Genomic DNA, 19071 nt, shown 5'->3' on the forward strand with positions numbered 1-19071 from the left:
GGCAAAGCATCCTTTCCATGGGTGAAATTCCAAGGGGCTGCTCAATGTTAGGGACTTTTCAAGGCTTATATAAGTTTTTTTTGGCACTTAACCAGGACATGTGAAGAGTACATGCATGACCATGTGAAGAGTATAGGCATGACCTGGGAAGACTCGCAAAGTTCTGAAATTAATTAAACGTTGAACCTCTGGGCAGGTAGCCAATCCTTCCAGGATTCAACTTCCAGGAATGGGAGTATCTGGCACACATAAAGACAACCAAGTTCATACAAAGGTGATGAGGGACCTTGGGTGGAACCAGCACATGGCTTTGCCCAGGATCAGAATGGGTATTAACCCTTCACCAGTCTAATAGGGCTGTCCTAGCTCTCTCAACTGTTGAGAGAAGCTGCATCACTCAAGGCTGATCAACCCACAGTGTTGTTGTTAAATGTGTACATTGTTCTCCTAATTCTGCTCCCTTTGCTTTGTCTCAGATTCTGTAATCCATTCCATGCTCCTCTAGAGTCTGACCACTAATAGAACTACTCCATAACATTCATATACCAAAGCTTATTCAGTCATTTCCCCAATTGATGGCCATCTCCTCAATTGATAATTCTTTGCCACTACAAAAAGAGCTGCTATGAATATTCTGGAGCATGTGGGACTTTTCTCAGTTCTTATGATTTCTTCTGGATATAGACCTAGAATTGCAATGTTTGAGTCAAAGGGTATGAACATTTTTATTGCTCTTTAGGCATAGTTCCATGTTTCTTTCCAGAATGGCTAGATCAGTTCACAACTCCACCAACAATACATTAAAGTCCTAATCCTCCCACAACCTCTCCAAAATTGATCATTTTCCTTTTTGTCAGTCTGATAGGTGTTTTAATTTTCATTCTCTTCATAGTTGTTTCAATAAGCATTTCTCTAATCAATAATGATTTGGAACAATTTTTCATATGATTATATATAGCTTGAATTTCTTCATTTGAAAACTGTTCTTATCCTTTGACCATTTATCTATGGGGGAATGATTTGAAACCTTATAAATTTGATGAAATTCTCTATATATTTTAGAAATGAGACCTTTATCAGAACCCCTAGTTATGAAAATTGTTATCCAGCTTTCTGCTTTCCTTCTAATTTTGGCAGCATTGATTTTATTAGTGCAAAAATGCTTTAATTTAATATTGTCAAAATCATTCATTTTGCAATTTATAATGAACTCTTTCTTTTTAATTATATAAATATTTTATTTGTTTTCCAATGATATTCAATTGTACTTTCTACCAATCATTTTTCAAGGTTTTGAATTTTACAATTTTCCCCTCTCTCATTTCCCCCTTCTCCCCAACATTTTTATCTGATATCATCTTAACATTTGTTTCTATGATATGCATAACACAAAATTGAATTACTTGAGAGAAAAAATATCCATAAGGAAGAAAGAAAATATTAGAGATAGCAAAATTATGTAATACATAAGTCAGCTTTTTAAAAAAAATTGCAGATAATAATCCTTGGTCTTCATTTAAACTCCATGGTTCCTTCTCTGAAAACAGCTAGCATTCTCCATCATCCTAAAATTGTCCTTGATTTTTGCACTGATGGAGTGAGCAAGTTCATCAAGGTAGATCATCACCCCATGTTGCTCTCAGTGTGTACAGTGTTCTTCTGGTTCTGCTCATCTCACTCAGCATCAATTCATGCAAATATTTCTAGGCTTTTCTGAAATCCCATCCCTCCTGATTTCTAATAGAACATAGTGCTCCATCACATACATATATCATAATTTGTTCAGTCATTCACCAATTGATAGACATCCCCTTGATTTCCTATTCTTTGCCACTACAAACAGGGCTGCTATGAATATTTTTTGTACATGTTGTGTTTTTAACCCTTTTTCATGATATCTCTATAAGATACAGACCCAATACTGTGGTATTGCTGGATCAAAGGGTATGCACATTTTTATTGCCCTTTGGGCATAATTCCAAATTGCTCTCCAGAATGACTCGATCAGTAATGAACACTATTTCTTGCTTGGTCATAATTTTCTCCCCTTTCCATAGAGCTGATAGATTATTTCTTATTATATTAATTCATCTATAATGTTGCACTCCATGTCTAAATCCTGTACCAATGGCGACCTTATTTTGGTATAGGGTATGAGATGTGGGTCCATACCTAGTTTTTGCCACACTGTTTTCCAGTTTTCCCAACAATTTGTATCAAACAGTGAGTTCTTATACCAGAAACTTTGGGTTTATCAAACAGTGTAGTTTACTGTAGTCACTTACTATTGTTTCTTTTGAACCTATTCTAATCCACTGATCCATTATTCTATTTCTTAACCAGTACCAGGAAGTTTTGATGAATGACACTTATAGTATAGTTTTAAATCTGGTAGAGCTAGGTCACATTCCTTTACAATTTTTTCATCAGTTCCCTTGATATTCTTGATCTTTTGTTGCTCCAGATGAATTTTGTTACTATTTTTTCTAGCTTGGTAAAATAATTATTTGGCAGATGGATTGGTATGGCACTGAATAAGCAATTTAATTTGGGTAAGAATTATCATTTTTATTATGTTAACTTTCCTTAACCATGAGTAATTGATATCTTTCCAATTGTTTATATCTGACTTAATTGTGTGGTGCAGATGCTTTCCATCCTAGTGTTAAATCTATTGACAACTGTATCACACTTCAAAGATGGAAGGTGTGAGAGGAGAAACCATACTGATGCTTAGATCATTAAAGAATAGGTCTAGCATATGGCTAGTGTTTGTTCAACATTGATGAAGCACCATGATACCTTGCTGATATGGGAAGAATTAAAATCAATTTAAAACCAAGAGATTCCCACAGCAGCCAGATCAGCACCAATAATACTATTTCCCATAAATCAGACCATGGGATGGCACAATTCTGGTGAAGGCAAGTGAGAAGAATACCTTGCACAGCATGCCCTTCTCTAAAATTGTGCAACTTTCACCTCCAATCATTTAGTTGGTTGGTGTGATCCTCTTTAAACTCAAAGAACTGGTAGTATTGATTTTTTCTGTCACTTGTCAGCCCTTTCCCAATTTACCTAATTTGCTATTTGATTGTTTTTCTCACAAAAGATAATTATTTACTTAGTACTTTCAGTACTAAGTAAATAATTATCTTTTGTGAGAAAAACTTTCAGTACTAAGTACTAGTTTTTTTTTCACTGAATATGGTGACTTTATTGATGGTACACAATAAAGGACTGTAGACTTCTCCCCCCTACTACAGGGGTGCTTTGGGACAAGGATGTGAATGGGGCACAGGATCCCTGGTAGAGGAATGCATGTTAGGGATGTGGGCTCCCCAGTAATGTAACTTTTTTTGGCTAGGGATGAAGATTCATCCATGGCTTCCCATTTTATTCTTTGGAGGCCATGAAGACCATGAGGTCGACTACACAGTTGCTATAACCATACTCGTTGTCATACCCTGAAATAAGCTTGACAAAGTGGTCATTGAGGGCAATACCAGCACCTTCATCAAAGGTAGAAGAGTGGGTGGTGCTGTTAAAGTCACAGGATACAACCTGGTCCTTTGTGTAGCCCAGGATGCCCTTCAAGGGTCCCTCTGATGCTTGCTTCACCACTTTCTTGATGTCATCATATTTGGCAGGTTTCTCCAGGTGGCAGGTCAGATCCACAACAGATACATTGGGATTGGGAACACGGAAAGCCATGCCTGTGAGCTTTCCATTCAGCTCAGGGATGACCTTGCCTACAGCCTTAGCAGCTCCAGTGGAAGCAGGGATGATCTTTTGGGCAGCACTACGCCCATCACACCACAGCTTGCCAGAGGGACCATCCACAGTCTTCTGGGTAGCAGTAATAGCATGCACTGTGGTCATGAGTCCTTCCACAATGCCAAAGTTGTCATGAATGAGCTTGGCCAAGGGGGCCAAGCAGTTGGTGGTACAGGAGGCATTACTGACAATCTTAAGGGAATTATCATATTTCTCATGGTTCACTCCCATCACGAACATTGGGGCATCAGCAGAAGGGGCAGATATAATGACCCGTTTGGCTCCACCCTTCAAGTGAGCCCCAGCCTTCTCCATAGTGGTAAAGATACCAGTGGACTCTACAACATACTCAGCTCCAGCATCTCCCCATTTAATATTGGTAGGATCCCGCTCCTGGAAGACGGTAATAGCTTTCCATTCTCAGCTTTGACAGTGCCCTTGAACTTGCTATGGGTGGAATAATATTGAAACATATAAACCATGTAGTTGAGGTCAATGAAGGGGTCATTGATGGCCACAACATCTACTCTGCCAGAGATGAGTGCAGCCCTGGTCACCAGACGCCCAATGTGGTCAAATCCGTTGACTCCGACCTTCACCATCTTGGCTCAGGAATGCGACTGACCAGAGCAGCAGATCCTTGCAGGGAGCTTGGAGAAGAGCTCTCAGTACTAGTTTTATTTCATAAAGTATTAATTCAATCCTTTTTCTATTTCCTTTTTTCATGATTTGACCCCAGTCTGTGCCCTACTCTAAGTTTCTGACTTCTCTAATCTGACATGATTGACATTAATCTAAATAATATTTTCTCCCTTGAAATCTATTATGCTTCATTTTCTTACCTATTTTTTTGGCTTTTGACTCTTTTGATCACCTTTATTATTTTACCATCTCTCACTCTGTGGGTGTTCCACAAGGTTGTCTTTGACTCCTCATTCTTCTTTGTATACATACTCCATCAAGTCTTATGACTATGACAACCATTTTTACCTAGATTATTCATAATATACAATACATATTTCTAGCCCAACCTTTGCCCCAATCTAATATTTACATTTCCCTTGAAACATCTGAGTGCAGTGTTCCTAAATTCAATAGAATTTTTTCCCCAACCCTCCCCAATCTTGTTCTTCTTTTCATCTCTTTATGAGTGATAACACTCCTTAACTTTCAGTGTCTAACTGATTAAATAATGCTGTTTTTTTCCTTTAAAATGTTTTAAAATTTGCCTTCTTTTCTCAGTTTTCATTGCCAAGTTTCTTGACTTCAGACTTGAATTATTTCAGCCTTTTTTAAATTATTTGAATTATCTTAGTCATCTAATGTAACTTCCTACCTCTATTCTATCCATGATCTAATTCATTTTGTATATAATTGCCAAGCTAAGTTTTCCTAAAACTTTATTTCTGGAAATTTAGTGTTAATTTTCCTAAATGTTTCATAAAAGCATATTTTCACTGTCAGTTCCCTGTTAAAGAAACTATAATAGCTTTCTAAATCAATCCGGTCAAGTGCAAATGCATTTGCAAAGCTTTAAACACTTTCCATAATCTGTCCTTAACCTACTTTTCCAACCTTATCTTTCTCTCCCATTTCCCAGCATAAACCCATCTTCCTGCAAACATGCAAAAGCAATGTTAGCTTTCACTTGTGCTCCTCCCAATACAAAGATTTCTTTCCTTTTAGGTGTCTCTATAGAAATTTTCCTCCTCAATGCCCAGCTCAAATTCATCTTCTCCATTAAGCCCTGACGAACTACATTAGCTTACAGTGATCTCAATCTTTAATGAATGTCTTTTGCAATTATGCCTTGTTCTGTTCCACTTAGCAGCTAATTACTGTTCAATAATTGTTTCACATTTGTGAATCTTGACTCTCCAGAGGAGGTCTTAACCTAGAGTTTGTGAAATTGTATATATGATAGATTAATACACAGATTAAATAGAAGTCTATCCAAAGATAACTATCATCTATCATCTATTTATCTATCCATATATGTATTCTGTAAATATATGTTACTGTTTCAATCTAATTGGTTTCCTTTCCAGTTTATGTATTTATTTTTATGTATTTAGCAATGTTATTTTGAGAACAGGCCCATAAACTTCACCAAACTGCCAAGGAGGACCTTCTAAACCATAATATAAGCATTTGAGGGTCAAAGCTCAATATCTCAATGCTTATCATATATGGTACAATATGCTTGTTAATTCTTGTTTTGATTGATTCATCCTGGTTATAATAAAGGAGTATTATAATAAATGATAGCTAGTGTTTATATGTCACTTTAAGATTTGCAGACCTCTTTACATATGTTAACTCATTTGATCCTCAACCCTGAGATGTCAGTGGTATTATTATTATCCTCATTTTACAAATGAAGAAACTGAAACTTGGAGAGATTAAGAGATTTGCTCAGTTATTCAGTGTTTGAGACATGATTGAAACTCAGATCTTCTGAATCCATGTTCAAAGCTCTATGCACTATGCCATCTAGCTGCCTCTAAAGTTGTAATTTTCCTAATTTAGAATGTAACAATGCCTGAAATTTCTTTGCTAACCATTTTCTCTTGTTTCCAGAAATGACATGATATAGTGGAAAGAACACTGATTTTGGAGTCAAAAGATTTGACAATGAGTAGTGCCATAGTTACTAACCAGCTATGTGACCCTGGATAAATCCCTAAACCTTAAGACATAGATATGGGAAAGTGCTCTGTAAGCTAAAGTAAAATATATATATATATATATATATATATATGAATTATTATTTTTATTTCCTTATAAGGCTAAAATATGTTTACATATTTTTTCTCAATTGTTAATCTGCTTAAATTATACCATAAACACAATGGTACCAATTCAGACTTCATAGTGTGTTTGGTATCTGTTTGACCTTAGGTGAGATAAGTATATGGGAATAAAACAATCATGGTCAAAAGGAAATCTCAAAATTTAAAAGAAAGATGTTTGACATAAGGCAACATTTATTCTTGAGTGCTGGGATAAGGATAAGGTAGGTATTCTATAGATTTGATCAGTTTTAGGATCCATACATTCAGACCTAGTCTTACAGTATTTTTGCTGCAATTGAATAGTGACCTTGCTATGTATCTTGGCAGAGACTATCCATCTATAAATCTGTGGATGTTCTCCTGTGTAGAGTAGAGTTTTATATAGCATAACTTTTCTTTGGGCTTTCTCTGGCAAATGGAAAATTATCAGTGATGGAGGACAGTGAGAGAGCCAAGCAATAGATCAGAAAGACTCCCAGTTCTTTTAACCAATGCAGTATGGTGTTCTGCTCAATGTTGTGTCTGTCTTTTATGCTGGTAGATATAGAAAATGTAAAAATCAAAAAATTAAATGTTTTATTCCTTGAAGCTGATTTTCTAGTTTTTGAGTACCTATTTACCGGGGACCAGATTACAGTAGCTGCTGATTGAAGATAAACATTGAATAATCTTCAATTTCAATTATTAAGCTCATCTCTTCTCTGATTGATTAATAATGTGGAAGAAACCAGGAGCATACCTTACCTAGATGGAGATATCATAGTGAATATGGCCTTTGGGCTGGGCTTTCAGTATAATAAGGATTTAGATAGGTAAAAAAAGATGTTTCTGATTGGAGAAATGTTGTGAAATAATATTAATAATAACTTTAATGTATAAAGTGTTTCAGGGTTTACAGAATATTTTGTAGCTATTGTCTCCTTTGATTCTCATAATCAACCTGTGATATAAATACTATTTTTTAAACTATAATTCACAGATGAGGAAACTAAATCTGAGGACTTACCAAGGTCTTGTGGTTAGTTAGTGCCTGCTGTAGGAATCAAAATCAGATCTTATTGACTCTCAATCTAATATCTTAGTCACTCTGTAACACTGCATTTCATAATACAAAACATGTTTAAAAGACAGCAAGCAGACCAATTTTGTTGAGAACATGATTCAAGGGGTGGAGTAGCTATAAGACTTTAGTCAAAGGCAAATCTGCTGTCAGGCTTTGGAGGGCCTTGAACACCAACTATGGAATACAGTTTTATCAATACTGCCTCCATGATATTTCTCACACTCCACTCAAATTATGTCCTTTAGAATGTACCATCTCATCAATAACTTAATTGATTTTCCTTCCCAGTGTTTCCCCTCTTTATTATATACAGCTGCAAAAGTTGCATTTTAAAAGTAGATATTTATGTTTCTGCTCTGCTCAATAAAATCTAGTGACTCTCTATTACTCCCATGATAGTAATAATAATAATATAATTCCTAGCATTTATTTGATACTCTAAAGATTACAAAGTATTTTACAAATATTATCTCATTTGAAAGAACTCATATGTACAAAAAGTATTTATGACAGCTCTTTTTGTGATGGCAAAGAACTGGAAAATGAGAGAATACCCATAAGTTTGGGAATGACTGAACAACTTATTGTATATAACTAAATACCATATGTAAGAAATGATGTACAGGTTTCAGAAAAACCTGAGAAGACTCACATGAACTGATGGAAAGTGAAGTGAACAGAACTAGAAGAATAATTATACAGTAAGAATATTTTTATGATATTCAAATGTGAATCACTCTGTTCAGTACAATGAACCTCAATAATTCCAAAGAAATCATTATGAGAAGATGAAGGAAATGACAAACTACTCAAAAGAAAAAAATGGAATCACTAAAAGTTAGGCATGACTAAAAATGAACAACAAACATGATTAAAAATACTGTCCACTCCAGAAAGAGAAATAATGAACTCTGAGTGAAATTTGACATATATATTTTTTTCTTTCTCTCCCTTCCTTTTCTTTTTTTCCTTCCTTCATAACTTCTTTCCTTCCTTTATATTTCTCTCTCTCTTTTCTTCTTTCTTTCTTCTTTTCTTCCTCCCTTCCCTCCCTCCTTCTTTCTTCCTTCCTGATTAATGCGGAAATGGGTTTTGTATATGAATTTTTATTGTAATAGGTATCATATTTCTTGCTTTTTTTCAATAGGAGGGAAAGAATTCAGAACTAAAAATTTAAATAAAAAATTAAGGATAAAAATACAAATATTACCTCATTTGATCCTTACAACAACCTTGTGAAGATAAGTACTATAATTACTCCCATTTTAGAGATGAAGAAATTGAGGCACATAGAGGCATATGACATACTGAGGCATATAGATAACTTGTAAGTATCTGAGGTTGAACATGTGTCTTCCTGTCTACAGGCCTTGAATTCTATTTGCTATACCTAACTCTTTTTTCCTGAGGATCTAATGGACTGAGTTTCTTGCTATTTCTCCACATATCTCACATCTCTGTGCCTCCACAAAGGCTTTTTTCTGAGTCTGAAATGTACTATTTCCTTTCCTCTAGTCTCAGAATCCCTAGTTTACTTCAAACCCTACCCACCTCCAGGACAAAACCTTTGCTAATACTCAGCTCACTAGACAGATCCATTCAGAGTTGGAGAAATGGCAATCTCACTGCTTGCTGCAAAGCTGAATATTAAAGTTTTTTTCTTTTATAAATAGGTTGCACATAAAGCTGGCACTTTACATAAAATTAAAAGATACATTTGTACATAAAAATCAATACACTCAGCTTACTACACTCATCTCAAACCCTATCCATCTCCTACATGAGTCCTTTCCTACTACCCTCCACAGCTAATATCCTTTGTATTTATTTTCCATATATTTTGTATTGGTTAATGTGATGAAATTGTGGACAAAGTATTGAGAAGGAACACAGATGGTCAAAGGATCACAAATGAGGAAATTTATTACTCACAGGCAGGTAACCATGGGATACCCCAGCTCTTCAGTCCCATGGTCAAGCATGAGGAGATGGCATGAGCCTACAGCAACTCTAATTGAGATTCCAGCTGTAGCTGATTATTGTTACTATACAAATTCACAAGGACTGAATGGGAGAACTTTAAGGGCAGTCAATCAGTAGGTAGACCTGACTACAACCCACTCCCCTGCATTGAATCTCAAGGGCAAGTTGACTGGAAAAGTTTGCTTAACTTGAACATGAAGTTTATTAGGAAACTGACTAAACAGATCAGGATTGTAACTTTGCCTTCCTTGCTTAAATGAAGCTGTCTAGATCAATTTTGGAGTATATATGAACTCTCTGGTCTATAAGCGAGTCAATACGTAGTCAAACATAAAGTCACTTCTCTCATTTACAGGCTAGCCAATCTTCACAGTTATTTGTGCCAGTATTTTCTCTCCCAATAGAAAGTAAACTCTCTGAAGGATTGTTTCATTTTTGTTTCAGCAGAGTGACTGGCACATAGCAGTTACTTTTTAAATGTTTGTTGATTAGTACTTTAATTGGAAATATCCATTTCTTTGTCACTTGGACTTGGGTTATAAATGAAATGGAAAGCATGGTTCCTATTGTCCCATGGTAAAGTCTAAACTTCACTATAGCTAAAAAAAAGAGTGAAAAAAGCAGAATTTTCCTATTTTATTAATGAATTTAGAATATTAGTTACCCAGCTAGTCAGCACAGTGGATAGAATGACAGGCATGGAGTCAGGAAAATTCCCCCTTCCTGAGTTCAAAACTGGCCATAGACATTTATTTAATGTGTGCCTGGACAAGTCAATACTATTTGCCTTCATTTCCTCATTTGTGAAATCATCTGGACTAGGAAATGGCAAGTCACTCCGTACCTTTGCCACAAAAAACCCAAATAGGCTCATGAAGAGTTAGACATGACTGAAAAATGACAACACTAACAACAATAAAACCAACTCTGGACTACAAAAATGTTTCATACCCTAGAAATATTAAAATGTCAGATAAAGGGGAACTACTTTATTTACAATCTTTGCAGTAATAAGGCTATATGCAATCATTAGGATAAACTAAAAGCAATGAAGGAAACCACTTAAGAAAGTATTTTTTAAAGTGTTCATATATGGAAACATATTAGATCTGCTACCACTTATTCCTCTGACATATGATTTCATTAGAAGATGTAATGAGGATAGATGAACTGCATTATCATAGATGAAATTTTGATAGGCATGATGCTGGCTCAATGCACATTCTTTCTATTCATTTTTAACTACGTAAACATGAATATTAAAGTAGGAGATGATTGGCTGCAGTCAGCAATGGGAAAGAATAATGATATTTTTCTATATAAAACTGAGTAGAAATACATGTGGATTAAAGAAGGTTAATATAATTCATACACAAACTAAATGTTCAAATGAAAGGTGGGTGGTTCAAAACACTGGCAGCAAAAGTTAACAACTGATTTGCAGTCAAGACAAGAATTAAACTTTATACAAACTCTAATTGATAAAATAGGTATTATTTTGTGCATCTCTATATAAATTTTGGTATTAATTGCCAGTTGGCATGAAATTGGTTTCTCAATTATAGAAAAATGCAACTAGTACAGTGACTTTTAAAGTTTTTGTAGTGATGGTTCCATTTTTACCCAAATCATATTCATGAGTGCTTTCATAAAAGTAATCTAAATAAGTAATTGCATTACTGTCAAAGAATTAGATTTAAATAAAATTCTAAAAACTACTATAATTTTATAATTAGCACAAATTTCAAATATCCTTTAAAATAACAACACATATTCTTGATAAAATGCTTTAAAATTTTCATATTTTTAACTTTTAGAAATAATATTCATAGTGATAATATTACTCTTATAATGGATTGGTCTTTTTTTTTTGTTTGTTTGGCTTTTTTTTTTTAGGTTTTTGCAAGGCTTGTCCAAGGCCACACAGCTAGGTAATTATTAAGTGTCTGAGGCTGGATTTGAACTCAGGTACTCCTGACTCCAGGGCCATTTCTCTAACCACTGCTCTACCTAGCCACCCCAGTCTTTTTTTAAATATATATATATATATATATATATATATATATATATATATATATATATGAATTTTTTAAAAAAGAGTCATTGATGATGGTGGTATCATTGGTTATATGGTTACTTATGCCATATATTCAGCTATTAATCTAGATCAATGAGTTTTTTCTATGACAACTGCAACAGAAAATTCAATTTCACTTAAATATAGTGTTAAAGAGGTAGTAAAATTTGTTTTCCTCTGTTTGAGAAAAGACAGAATTTTTTATTGATTCTTAGCAGAAGCCTAATGAAATTTTTAGGATCAAACATTGTTTCCTCCCTCTTTTTTTCTTCCTTCCTTCCTTTCTTTTCTTTTGTTCTTTCTCTTTCTTTATTCTTTTACTATTTTTTCTTTCTTTTGTATTTTCTTCTTTTTCTTCTGTCTTTTACCTTTTATATTTACTCTTTCACCCTTCCATGCTTCCTTTCACTTATCTAATTTTGTCAAATGGAGCAAGTACAAATATATCATATTTCTCCATGGAGCATAAGTTTCTTATTCACTCATATTTAAAAACATCTAAGTCTTTAAAATAAAATAATAAATGCTTCTGTTAATTTCTCAAGTGATTGGTTTTACAGCTTTGCTTCTATTTAATTTAAAAGGATGCATTTTTACTGCAAAATACAAATTTAAAAAAATAAATATTCATATGCTAATTTATTCATAAATGTAACTGTTTAATCTTTTTGGATAATTTAAAGGCTGTTGCATTGATTTATTCAGAGAACTCATTGTTTCACAGATATTCCCATGATATTTGAAATTAATTAATCATTTTGACTAATAGAAGTACCAATTTCATATTATAGTTCAAATGTTTTTCAAAGTACATTGAAATGAAGAGAGTTTATTTCTCAATAAATAAATATTCAATGAATTGTTCCCTCTCCCTCAGAAATAAACCTCAGAAGCTATTTATTTCAATTTCTTCATATTACAGACAAGGAAACTAAAATCTAGAGACATTGTGGGGGTTTTCATAAAATTAGTCAAATAGCAAGATTATTGCAAAATTTTGCAAATATTAATTATTCAATTTCATCTAACTTTTCTCATTGACTTTGATCTTTACATTACATTTGTTTCTTATTATTCATCATTCATCTTTTGCACAGTGAGTCTTTCCTTAATGATAGTTTTTCATGTTATTTTATTTTATTTTTTCAATTACTTGCAAAGATGGTTTTCATCATTCATCGGGTTTTTTTTTTTTTTTGGTTTGTTTTGTTTTGGTTTGGTTTGGTTTTGCAAGGCAATGGGGTTAAGTGGCTTGCCCAAGGCCACACAGCTAGGTAATTATTAAGTGTCTGAGGCCTGATTTTAACTCAGGTACTACTGACTCCAGGGCCGGTGCTCTATCCACTGCGCCACCTAGCTGCCCCCATTCATCGTTTTGTAAGCTTTTGAGTTCCACAATTTTCTACTTCCTTCCCTTCCCCATGACAGTGGGTAATCTGATATAGATTATACATTTAACAATCTTTAGACGAGGGAAAAGGCCCCAATGCAATTAAAATCACCAAAACATCCACATTGTCTGACAGTATAACTCCAGCACTTAGAATATTTCCTGGAAGAGAATAAGAAATGTGATCAATGGCCATGTCACTCTATGATGTCCCTGTACTACTCTCTATGCTATGAAAGAATCACTAAATCTTGGATGCAGATAGGATCTTAGAACTCATTTAGTGTAATCATTGTTTAAAAGGATTCAGAACAGGAAGGAAGGACTCTTGGAGATCATCTACTTTAAGTTCCTTATTTGGAGAAAAATTGGCAATGTGAAAGACTAAGGGATATGACCACAGTTATCTAACTCATAAGTGACAAAATGAGTCTACAATTTGTATCTCCTAGTTCCTTTAGTGGCCTTCTCATTGTGCTACACTTCTTCCATTTAATTTGATGAGCCATAGCAACATTTTTCTGCTCCAAAGAATGATTTTTGATAAGGACAAGTAAAGTACTAAACTGAGACAAAGACATTTCCATTGTTCTTTCCCTTTTTCCTTCTTTTTTTTTATTTTTCTCCTGTTTTTCCTTTCTTTTCTCTGTCTTTTTTCTTTGTTTACTTTTTTCTTTTACTTTTCTTTTTGATCCTTCTTTTACTTTTTCTTTTCTCTTCTTTCACTTTTTTCTCTTTCACATTTCCCTTCTTTCCTTTGTTTCTTTTTCTTTCTTACTCTTTCCTTTTGTCTTCTTTCCTTCTCTCTTTCTTTTTTTACCCTTTTTATCTTTTATTTTATTCCTTCTTCCCTACATCCCTTTTTCTTCTTTTTTCTTCCTTCCTGTCTTTTCTTTTGTTCTTTCCCTTTCTTCATTTTTTCACTCAATTTTTCTTTTGTATTTTCTTCTTTTTCTTCCTTCTTTCACCTTCTCTTTTTACTCTTTCACTCTTCCATGCTTCCTTTCACTAATTTATTTCCTTTTTTTGTTCTTTATCTTAAAAAATAACAAAAATCTATTTTTTTCTCTCTGCTCTGCCCCACTGGAAAAAAAGAAAAACAAAATTCTAGTAGCAAATATGAATCGTTAAGACAAATTTCCACATTGTCTATGTCCAAAAATGCCTATCTTATTCTGCATTTGGATTTGACATTTCACTAAATATTTTTCCCTTGGTAAAAAAATGTTGAACACCTTGAGTTATACATTCGATTTTGTGATGATAAGTATCTAAATATGGAGAAAAATGGAAACCACAATCATTTTTCAACCTTTGATGAAATAACAATAAAGGACCTGAAAAAAAATCTGGTAGCCTAGAAGTAGGATATATGCAAACTTCAATGAAGAAAAATATAAGTGAACAAACTTTATAAGGAATATTAAAAGTATATGGTATTGACAAAATGGAAATACTGGGCAGAAAACAAATAGTTTAACTTGTAATTTTTCCATTCTGACTTTTTACCTACAAAGCTAATCTTATATAAAATTATGCTTTTCTAAAAAACTTACTTTATGTGTCTATGTTCACCTTGGGTTGAGAGAGACTATCTCACTATCCTCCATCTGATCAGAAACTCCCCCACATCACATACTCTCTATCCTGTAAACATATTCCCATGCATTATGTCAAAGTTGTCATGCCCTAGACATGGACCATATGACCCATGAAGCACCCAATGTTTTGTTTTGTTTTTTATTTTTAAGATTTGTTTCTGTTTATTTTGCTTTACTCTTTTTTCTGTTTTTTAATGTTTTTTAATTTATTTTTTATTCTAATTTTGTACATATGTTTTTTTAACATTAATACAATATTCTTGATTACAAGTAAACAAAATACCCCTCCTCCTCCATGAATATAGATAGACTTGCTTGGGCAAAAAAAGTAAAGGGGAGAGAAAAAAATTAAAATAAAAAAAAATAATAGTAATAATTGTAGGTATGGCCAGGTGGCACAATGGACGAGGCACCAGCCCTGGAGCCACGAGCACCCGAGTCCATATCCAGCCTCATAAACCCAACAATCACCCAGCCGTGTGACAAGCAAGCCACCCGATCCCCACTGCCCTGCAAAAACCAAAAGAAAGAAAGAAAAAAAAGACCCAAAATAAAATAAAATAGTAATAATAGTAGGGGTGGCTGGGTGGCAGACAGAGCATTGGCCCTTGAGCCAGGAGCACCTGGGTCCAAATCCGGCCCCAGACACCCAAAGATCACCCTGCTATGTGGCCCCAGGCAGGCCACCCAGCCCCACTTGCCCTGCACCCTCCCCCCAAATAATAATAACAAAAAATGTGCTTCAGTCTTTGTTCCAACACCAACAACTCTGTCTTGGGTGGATCACATTCTTTATGATAAGTCCATCACAAAAGTTATTTCCATATTTTTCCACCCTTGCCATTGCTGATCACAACTCCCTCCTTTCTTATTTCTCCACTACCATGTACTCTATTTTCTCTCTCCTTTCACTCTGACTCTGCTGTAAGGTCCCTGAGTGGTGCAGCAGACAGATCCCTGGTCCTGGGGCCAAGAGGCCCTGAGCCCCCATACCACCCCTTAGGCCCAGAATCCACCTGGCCCTGTGGTCCTGGGCAGGCCTTCCAATCCCAGCCCCTTGCAAGAAGTAAGAAAGAAAATGTGTTATATCTGGCCACTCTCCCCTCCATGGTCCATCCTCTCCTCCTTTATTCACATCCCCCCCCCCTTCCCCCTGCTCCCTCCTTCTTACTCCAGATGTCTATACCCCATTGAGTATATATGCTGTTTCCTCTCCTAGCCATCTCTGATGAGAGCAAAGGTTCCCTCATCCCCCCTTGCCTCCCCCCTTCCATATCATTGCAATAGCTCATTGTAATAAAAAAAATCTTATGTGAAATATCTTGGACTATTCCCCCCCTCCTTTTTCTTTCTCCCGTTCCATTTCCCTTTTTTTCTATTTACTCCATTTTTACACCATATTTTATCTTCGAATTCAGCTTTCTCCTGTGCTTCAACTATAAAAGCTCTCTCTACCTGCTCTATTAACTGAGAAGGGTTCATATGAGTATTATCAGTGTCATTTTTCTATGCAGGAATACAGGCAGTTCAGCCTCATTAAGTCCCTCATATTTCCTCCCTCTCCTCCAATCTCCATGCTTCACCTGAGTCCTGTATCTGAAGATCAAACCTTCTGTTCAGCTCTGGCCATTCCAACAGGAACATTTGAAATTCCTCTGGTTTATTGAAAGTCCATCTTTTTCCCTGGAAGAGGACATTCAGCCTTGCTGGGTAGTTCATTCTTGGCTGCATTCTAAGTTCTTTTGCCTTCCGGTATATTGTATTCCAAGTCCTACGATTCCAACATAGCTGCTGCTAAGTCCTGTGTGATCCTGACTGCAGCTCCACGATATTTGAACTGTGTCCTTCTGGCTGCTTGTAATATTTTCTCTTTGACTTGGGAGTTCTGGAACTTGGCTATAATATTCCTAGGGGTTGGTTTTTTGGGATCTCTTTCTCTGGGGGATCAGTGGATTCTCTCCATTTCTATTTTGCCCTCTGCTTCTAGAATATCAGGGCAATTTTCCTGTAGTAATTCTTTGAAAATGATGTCAAGGCTCTTTTCCTGATCATGACTTTCAGGTATTCCAATAATTTTTAAATTATCTTTCCTAAGTCTGTTTTCCATATCAGTTGTTTTTTCAATGAGATATTTCACATTTTCTTCTAATTTTTCATTTTTTTTGGTTTTGAAGTATTGATTCCTGATTTCTGGTAAATTCATCAATCTCTCTGAATTCTAATCTTTGTCTGAAGGATTTGTTCTCCTCAGAGAGTTTTCTTATCTCTTTTCCATCTGGCCAATTTTGCTTTTTAAAGCATTCTTCTCCTCAATAACTTTTTGAACTGTTTTATCCATTTGACCTAAGCTGGTTTTTAGCATGCTATTTTCTTCAGCATTTTTTTTTTTGGATTTCTTGACTAAGCTGCTGACTTCATTTTCATGTTTTTCTTGAATCTCTCTCCTTTCTTTTCCCAGTTTTTCTTCCAACTCCGTCATTTGATTTTCAAAGTCTTTTTCGAGCTCTGTCATAGCCTGAGCCCAATTTCTGTTTTTCTTGGAGTCTTTAGATGCAGGAGCTTGTGCTTCCTCATCTTCAGACTGAGTATTTTGATCCTTCTTGGGCTCATTTGCAAAATATTTCTCAATAGTCTTCCTTTTGTTTCTTTGCTTGCTCATTTTCCCAGCCTGAGCTTGGTTTGGGGTGCTCCCTGAGCTTTTGGGACACTCCCACAAGGGTCTCAGTGTGTGAGGCTCTGTCCTCCTGCCTGGTCTGTGAATGACCGTAAGCACCCCGCTCTGCCACGGGGCTGAGGTGGGGGGCCCTGCTGTTCTATGGGGTTGCCTAGACTGCGATTAGGATCTGAATGTGGTCAGAGCCCCAGAGTCCTGTTCCAGGGGCAGAGGACAGAGATCTGCAGTCTCTCTTCACTCCCCTCCCTTAGCTCAATCCGCTCATGCCCTGGGGGCTCCTGCTTACTGGCTCTGCCTGCTTCTGTTTCCTGGATCAGGGATGGGTAAAGACCATGCTGCTTCAAGGCACCCAATGTTGATATAACAATGTTATCCAAATAATGCATAAACTATCCTTGACTATTTCTGATGTGATTCCCTAAACCACTCTTGTATAGAAAACCTCCCCACTATGCCCTCCCCAATCTCTTCCACCTCGCCCTCTCTTTCTTGCCTTTCCCTTTAAAAGATTTTCCCTGTCTTCAAAACTTTGCTAGTTCTTGGAACTCAGCTCACTTAAAAAAGTGTAATAAACTCTCTCTGTCCATCATAACTATGGGTCAATGTCTCTGAGAGGTCATCACACTGAACAAACCCTGAAACCATTAGTTTGATATAATGTTGTAACAACAATTTGTGTTCTTTGATAGAATGCCTGTAGTATGATCTCTAGACTCTAAATGATTAATTTAATCAGACCTTTCACAATTGTAAAAGTATTTAGTCCCCTTATTTCCTGCCTTTAAACTGGGATTATAAACCCTACTGAATGCATGGCAAATATTTCCTCAGAAGTCTCCAGTTTGTCTCTTGAATAAGTCCCCCTTTCCCAACTGTTCCCTCTCCTGTAAAAGATTTTTCTTATCTATCCTAAGTTGCAATAGAATACCTTAGATTAGCTAAGTACTTTAAGAGAGCATGAAACATTATAAAAACAACAAAGTTCTTAATATAAGTATGTTCATATAGTGTTCATTGTCAGAGATTTCTGAATAGTGCAAAATCTGTACCAATTGAAAATACCTTCTACAGATACCTTGACAAGTTGTCATCCAGATTTCATTTGGTTGCTTCTTCTAATTGAAAGCCACTACTTCTGGAGGAAGTCTATAATACTTTGAAGCACTCTAATTCTTAGAAAAAACTTTATTGAGACAAAATATATCTCCTTATATATTCTACTTATTCTTCCTAGTTCTGCCCTCCAGCTCCAAGCAAAGCAAATTTAATCATTTTTCCCTATAAATCTTTTCCCCGAGCTCAAACTGAGCAATCACATTGTCAGGAACTCAATTCTTTTCACACCATCTTGATTTTTCACAACTGTAGCAGTCTCCCTAAGTCAGTGACAGGACTGAAGCATATCTCTTCTTAGATTTAGCTGACAGAAATTTACTGGGAAAATATAGAAGTAGTAGTTAATGAAACTTAGTGGTTACTAGAATACAGAAATTAATGCTGATGTATATGAATAGTGTTATTAAGAGGGCTTGTAGATCACAAATGTCCTGATTTGTATTTAAATATCTGAATTATTTTATATGTCTGATCTAATGCATTTGTAAAATGATGTAATCCCTGAAGATCAGAGGAAAAATCAAATGGTCCTAAGTGAAAATACTTTGATGATTCCCTCTTTAACACATAAAATCATTCCATGGGAGAACTAGAC

The 19071-nt window shown here is 35.4% G+C and overlaps 1 long non-coding RNA gene and 1 pseudogene across 2 annotated transcripts in view; one reads left to right on the forward strand and one right to left on the reverse strand.

Moving 5' to 3' along the window:
- Nucleotides 1–19071, forward strand: part of LOC141522442 (uncharacterized) — a 137882-nt gene that overhangs the window by 109569 nt on the left and 9242 nt on the right. The window lies entirely within an intron of this gene.
- Nucleotides 3373–4426, reverse strand: LOC141520390 (glyceraldehyde-3-phosphate dehydrogenase pseudogene; annotated as a pseudogene).

Source organism: Macrotis lagotis, chromosome 4 (assembly GCF_037893015.1).
Source record: "Macrotis lagotis isolate mMagLag1 chromosome 4, bilby.v1.9.chrom.fasta, whole genome shotgun sequence".
In the NCBI taxonomy this organism is placed as follows: domain Eukaryota; kingdom Metazoa; phylum Chordata; class Mammalia; order Peramelemorphia; family Peramelidae; genus Macrotis; species Macrotis lagotis.